Source organism: Panulirus ornatus, chromosome 73 (genome assembly GCF_036320965.1).
Source record: "Panulirus ornatus isolate Po-2019 chromosome 73, ASM3632096v1, whole genome shotgun sequence".
NCBI classification, from domain to species: Eukaryota; Metazoa; Arthropoda; class Malacostraca; order Decapoda; family Palinuridae; genus Panulirus; species Panulirus ornatus.
In genome coordinates, this window is record NC_092296.1 from 13,429,009 (window position 1) to 13,434,159 (window position 5,151).

At 44.5% G+C, this 5,151-nt stretch overlaps 1 long non-coding RNA gene across 1 annotated transcript; it reads left to right on the plus strand.

The window, feature by feature from the left end:
- Positions 1 to 3,773: 3,773 nt before the first annotated feature.
- LOC139748350 (uncharacterized) lies at positions 3,774 to 4,873 on the plus strand. Its single transcript, XR_011712642.1, has 2 exons — positions 3,774 to 4,397; positions 4,428 to 4,873. It is a non-coding gene; the product is annotated as an uncharacterized lncRNA (long non-coding RNA).
- The last annotated feature ends 278 nt before the right edge of the window (positions 4,874 to 5,151 follow it).

Below are 5,151 nucleotides of genomic sequence, written 5' to 3' on the forward strand. Positions count from 1 at the left end.
TGTATGGTAGTAGCCACTGTAACTTGCCAGGTCTACAGTTACACCACTGTGTATTGTAGTAGCCACTGTAACTTGCCAGGTCTACAGTTACACCACTGCGTATGCATTAGCCACTGTAACTTGCCAGGTCTACAGTTACACCACTGTGTACGCCAGTAGCCACTGTAACTTGCCAGGTCTACAGTTACACCACTGTGTATGCCAGTAGCCACTGTAACTTGCCAGGTCTACAGTTACACCACTGTGTACGCCAGTAGCTACTGTAACTTGCCAGGTCTACAGTTACACCACTGTGTATGGCCAGTAGCCACTGTAACTGACGCTGTAGTGTTTTTGAGTGGATAAGCTGTTATGTCTCCCGGGTTCTGTATTAAACCTGGTGAACTGTGAGCATCTCCAATAACAAGTTCTTCTTAACTCTCTCTCTCTCTCTCTCTCTCTCTCTCTCCTCTCTCTCTCTCTCTCTCTCTCTCACCTGTGTTACAGGGAGAGGTGTTCGCTTGCGTTGCTCCATCTCTTAAACTGGTATATATATGTACCCAGGTTACTGTACTCTTGTGTGTGCCAACGTGGTGTACTGACCCCGTTTCAGCATGGGGTTGGTCCCGCATGGGGGTTCGAATCTTAGGCATGGCATTCGGCCTACACCCGACCAAGGTGTTCATCCTTCCCACGAGGCTGGGATACGAGTGTGTATACATACATAGGGGTAAAGTATGGTGTATATATATACACGGTTAAGAGACGGGGCAACATGGGTGTGTTTGAACGCACTTCCCGTATGTAATACAATAATAAACAGTACTAACACATATTGTAATACAATAATAAACAGTACTAACACATATTGTAATACAATAATAAACAGTACTAACACATATTGTAATACAATAATAAACAGTACTAACACATATTCTAAGCCAGTTTACCCATCAAACGTCCAGTCCCGAGGGAAGAAGCAACACCTTCCCTGCACACGAGACATTGAGAGAAGTACTGAGAGTTTTGTATCATCAAAATATGACCTGGGAAATTATCACGAGATGTTTATGGTGTGTGACAGAGGTGATGTCAATATGTTCTGATGGTGTAGAATGTAGATGTGAATCGTGTTGCTCTTCAGTTCCAATTCTACACAAACCAGAACATGTTGACCTTACCTCTGTCAACCATAAATAAACGTGAGATAGATACCTACATAATATTTTCATGATCATCACATACAACATTCCCTGTAGCACTCAATGTCTCCTTCATACTAAAACCTGGTGGTTCATCTCCACATTAACCTATCTAACCTATAATGACGTTATATTAACCCTATATAAGGACGTTAAATTGACCCTATATAAGGACGTTATATTAACCCTATATAAGGACGTTATATTGACCCTATATAAGGACGTTATATTGACGCTATATAAGGACGTTGTGGGAGTATGTGATAGAGTGTAAGAAAGTAAACTCTGGATTGATATGGGTAAAACTGAAAGTGGATGGAGAGAGGTGGGTGATTATTGGTGCATATGCACCTGGGCATGAGAAGAAAGATCATGAGAGGCAAGTGTTTTGGGAGCAGCTGAATGAGTGTGTTAGTGGTTTTGATGCACGAGACCGGGTTATAGTGATGGGTGATTTGAATGCAAAGGTGAGTAATGTGGCAGTTGAGGGAATAATTGGTATACATGGGGTGTTCAGTGTTGTAAATGGAAATGATGAAAAGCTTGTAGCATTATGTGCCTGAAAAAGGACTGGTGATTGAGAATACCTGGTTTAAATAGAGATATACATAAGTATACGTATGTAAGTAGGAGAGATGGCCAGAGAGCGTTATCGGATTACGTGTTAATTGATAGGCGTGCAAAAAAGAGACTTTTGGATGTTAATGTGCTGAGAGGTGCAACTGGAGGGATGTCTGATCATTATCTTGTGGAGGCGAAGGTGAAGATTTGTATGGGTTTTCAGAAAAGAAGAGAAAATGTTGGGGTGAAGAAAGTGGTGAGAGTACGTGAGCTTGGGAAAGAGACTTGTGTGAGGAAGTACCAGGAGAGACTGAGCACAGAATGGAAAAAGGTGAGAACAAAGGACGTAAGGCGAGTGAGGGAGGAATGGGATGTATTTAGGGAAGCAGTGATGGCTTGCGCAAAAGATGCTTGTGGCATGAGAAGCGTGGGAGGTGGGCAGATTAGAAAAGGTAGTGAGTGGTGGGATGAAGAAGTAAGATTGTTAGTGAAAGAGAAGAGAGAGGCATTTGGACGATTTTTGCAGGGAAATAATGCAAATGAGTGGGAGATGTATAAAAGAAAGAGACAGGAGGTCAAGAGAAAGGTGCTATTTCGTGTGTGGCGTGGTGGTGACGAGAATGGATAAAGGCAGCAAGTATGGATATGTTCATGTGTATATATGTATATGTCTGTGTGTGTATATGCATGTATACGTTGAAATGTATGTGCGTGTGTAGGCGTTTATTTATATACATATGTATGTGGGTGGGTTGGGCCATTCCTCGTCTGTTTCTCTGCGCTACCTCGCTAACGCGGGAGACGGCGGTTAAGTATAATAGTATGATAATAACACGGACGTTATATTGACCCTATATAAGGACGTTATATTGACCCTATATAAGGATGTTATACTGACCCTATATAAGGACGTTATATTGACCCTATATAAGGAAGTTATATTGACCCTATATAAGGATGTTATATTGACCCTATATAAGGACGTTATATTGACCCTATATAAGGATGTTATATTGACCCTATATAAGGATGTTATATTGACCCTATATAAGGATGTTATATTGACCCTATATAAGGATGTTATATTGACCCTATATAAGGATGTTATATTGACCCTATATAAGGATGTTATATTGACCCTATATAAGGATGTTATATTGACCCTATATAAGGATGTTATATTGACCCTATATAAGGATGTTATATTGACCCTATATAAGGATGTTATATTGACCCTACATTTCAGCGGGCAGCAGGAGGAGGAGGAGCGGAGGTGAGGAGACAATGAGGAGTGGTGAGCACCAGGAGGACGTGTGTGTGGACGGTACAGGACCCGACAGCCTCCACCTCACCTCCACAGCTGGGGGCCACCCTGATGGCCCGAGGGCCTCACACCACACCACAGCCACCACCACAGCCACAGCCACCACCACCACCACCACCACAGCCACAGCCAGCCATCTGCCACCACCGCCAGCGTACCCGTGCAGAGATGAGTGTACCAGCTGTGGTCAGGAGACGAGACACGACACCCCAGACACCACGAAGGGCGGCCACAGTCTGGGGTGTTTCTGTGAGTGTCACCAGAACTGGCAGACCCAGTGGCAGCCCCCGGAGTGTGGGGGGGTCCCAGCGGGTCACATCCCTCCTACCGGGGCGGACTGCTTACCTGGGTGTGGGTACTCGGGTCTCCCTTGCTTCAACTGTAGCACGGCCCTCCACCCACACCTCCACCCACACAAGAGCCCCACGACAGAGGAGGAGGACCCTCCACACCACGTCCCGACCTTCTCCCCGCAGATCTACACCATCGAGTTGATGGAGCGGCCCACAACCAACGCAGGCGACGGGGAGGAAGAGGAGGAGGAGGAGCCAACCCAGGTCTCCTCCCGCCACCAGCAGATTATGGTGGAGAAGGAGGACTGGAACGCCAGACATATGGGGATCTCGCTCATGTCCTGCATCATCTTCATCATCATCTTCATCTTCGTATTCAAAATCCTGTTCAAAGGTGCGACTGGCTACTTCTGGTAGCCACTACTCCTCAATCACCCAACCTGGACAAGTGTTTATTTTCCTTTTTAAACCTACAATAGTAAGACAGTAATCTCCTTCGTCCCTCTTCCCCCTCACTCTGATGTAAACACAAGAGTATGTACCACGGTCTCGCTCGCCACATTGCTCACGGTTAAGAAGTTTCTTATGTTCTCTGTACTTATACCATCATCATGAAGCCATCAGTCACTTCAGATGAAGATCGCGTGTATCTGGTCGATTTCAGATCTGGAAGTACGCAGCTCAGGTCGACCTTCATCATCATTATAGCATTGTTTTCCTCCTCAGGTCGACATGTCTCGTGGCAGCCAGGGAGCCGAGCTGGGTAGTTAGGATCACTCGGGCATTATTATCATCATTATTATCATTATACACTTTCAGTACTTGGTAAGGACGCGTTCTCATGACACATGAATGAGGAACACATCAGTGCTCAGCTGTCTGCCATATGTCTAGCATATGATACACATCATGCTGCTGTCTTCCACCAATTTGTGTCTGCCAACATTTCAGACTGCTGTCTTCGCCAATTCATCTGTTGTCTTCGCCATTTCATGCTACTGTCTTCGCCAATTCATGCTGCTGTCTTCGCCAATTCAGGCTATTGTGCTATTGTCTTCGCCAATTCAGGCTATTATCTTCGCTAATTCATGCCACTGTCTTCGTCAATTTGTTATTGTCTTCATCAATTTAGGATGTTGTCTTCGCCAATTCATGTCTACCACCAGTTCATGACCGAACAGAACATGGGAGTTGTGTGTCCAGGCGCTGCCGTGTGTGATGCCAATATATATATATATATATATATATATATATATATATATATATATATATATATATATATATATATCACTAAGGCCAGAATCTCTGTACCGGCCAGTGTCAACGCATCACATAAGCGTTAGTGTTGTTATCTTCCCTCACTTGTCACCAGCGTTACTTCATCTCGCGTTACATAACACGAGGGTCGTGAGACTGTAACACCACACCCCCCCCCCCCACTCCCCCCCAGGGAGTATAGGCTTTTACATTCCTCTATAAGACTGTTCGCTGAAGATAAAGGTTTTCTACGCAAATGCTGTATTATTTTGTACCTTACTGTATGCAGACATCTAGGTAAGGAAGCAAGAAATTCCTTATTACACTGTGTTGTTACACACACACACACACACACACACACACATAAACACAGACACACACACAAACATTATTCATTATACTTTGTCGCTGTCTCCAGCGTTAGCGAGGTAGCGCAAGGAAACAGACGAAAGAATGGCCCAACCCTCCCACATACACATGTATATACATATACGTCCACACAAACACATATACATACCAATACATCTCAACGTAT